General features: G+C 44.2%; 1 pseudogene; it reads right to left on the minus strand.

Annotated features, from left to right (window-relative positions):
* Positions 1–410: 410 nt before the first annotated feature.
* LOC135269529 (alpha-ketoglutarate dehydrogenase component 4-like) lies at positions 411–1,267 on the minus strand (annotated as a pseudogene).
* Between the last annotated feature and the right edge of the window lie 695 nt (positions 1,268–1,962).

The raw sequence follows: 1,962 nt of genomic DNA on the forward strand, positions 1-1,962 counted from the left end.
GCATCTGTGCCTTCCAGAGCAATGCAGCAACCTGGCTTGGCTATGTCGGGTCTTGGAATTAGTTTACATTCTCTATCACCTGGCGGCAGTGATTTGCAGGCCTAGACTTTGCTTTGTTGGCAGAGAGGACCACTCAGCTGGTTCTCCACTTGGGCAAGTTGTGTATTCCTTTGAAGATGAATTTGCGCCTTCTTTTAAGGCCTCCCTAGATGTAAAGGTATAGTGAAAAATAATCGTTACTCTGGCTCCTTGTCTACCCCTTGCTCTCACACCTATGCGATAAGGTCCTACTTTGGAGAAATAGTTCTCTGGAACTTCCAACAGCCGGTTGGTCCTGGAAGCCTTTTGGAAGTAAAACAAGAGAGGCGGTGCAGGGAAATGTCCCCAGCAGAATGACGCTATGGTCATCCTTAGAGCCGCTCGGTCTGAAGAGTCGGGCTAAAGATTTCTGTGGATTCTTTAGAGCTGAAGAGGCAGTTTCTAAAAGTCCACCAGGAAAGCAGTGTGTCTAGCAGAAGTTCTTTGCCAACAGCAGGAGAGATAGAGGTTCTAGGGTGGGCTTTGCCATTAACTAGCCCGATCACCCAGGACAAGTCACTGAAGCTTGAATTTTTTCAGCTATAGTTTCCTTGAAAACAAAAGTTACACCGAATCCATAGTTCTGAACGCAAACAGAAAGGCAAAGGTAGAGGATGTTATGATCAACTGGAAGCGGTTCAGTTTGCATGTGTGTGTGTAGAACACTCATGCCAGCCACCAAACTTACAAGAATGTCAGGCTTCAGGAGGGAGGAATCCAAGGAGCCAGAGATAATTGTTTTGGAAAAGTTTCTGATATACTTTTTTCTTTTCGATATTTTTTTTAACAGAACATTTATTAAAGTTGTTTGACATACAGTTTCACATTTGTCATTTTGGAAGTCCTTTATTGTAAAAAAAATTATTGTGTCTGATGACACACAGCAGTCCTAGTGATGATTCTGGGCCTCCACGTTCGGTACATTCAATTTCTTCCTGAGACAGGAGTTTTCTTCTGTATTTCTGGGGTAATGTTTTTATTACTCTGCAGTTCTGCTAGCCCCTGATGTATCAGAAAATCTGGTGACTCACATCCCTTAGAATGCTGTGCAATTGCAGAAGAGTGAGATGGTAGCCCTAAAGATCGTGAAGCTTCTGACACACTGGGCTGAGGCAGGGATCCTTATTAATGGAATATGTGGCTTGACGTCCTGAATGACTCCACTGGCAGAGACCTTCTTGCTCCACATCAGGACCCCTTCTGATATGCCTTTTGTGTGTGTGACAGGATCTCGCTCTGTCACCCAGGGTGAGGTGCAGTGGCATGATCTCAGCTCACTGCAGCCTCCACCTCCCAGGCTCAAGCAACCCTTACAGGCACCTGCCACCACGCCTGGCTAATTTTTTGTGTGTTTAGTAGAGCCAGGGTTATGCCATGTTGGCCAGGCTTGTTTCAAATTTCAGACCTCAAGCAATCCCCTGCCTGCGCCTCCCAAAGCGCTAAGATTACAGGTGTGAGCCACCACACCTGGCCCTGATATGCTTTTGATACTAAGCATCCCATCTTCAAGCCCACCACTTTTTGCCAGAGAATCTCTACATTACATGATATCTAGGACCTTTCTATCTCTAACATTATATTGCACTGCCTAAAAACTATTAGGGTACCATGATCAGGATACATCGAATAGTTGAGAAGCTCCAATACCGTATCTGAAGACTTGGAATTCAATTGAGGAAATTACAGGTCTCCACGTGAGGTGCTTTATTATTGAAGAACTGAGAGACAAACACCACAGGAAGCTAAGGAATCAGTGATACCTGGTAAAGAAAAAGCCTTGTGTATAAATGCAGAGAAAAAAGTCATACGTGGAAAATTGATGACAGCTCAACTATTTGTAGTGCAAATTGTATGTGATTTTTACTGTGATATGCTTTAAGAGGG

The sequence above is a fragment of the Aotus nancymaae genome, unplaced genomic scaffold (assembly GCF_030222135.1).
Source record: "Aotus nancymaae isolate 86718 unplaced genomic scaffold, 86718_ANA_hifiasm-v0.15.2.pri h1tg000006l, whole genome shotgun sequence".
In the NCBI taxonomy this organism is placed as follows: domain Eukaryota; kingdom Metazoa; phylum Chordata; class Mammalia; order Primates; family Aotidae; genus Aotus; species Aotus nancymaae.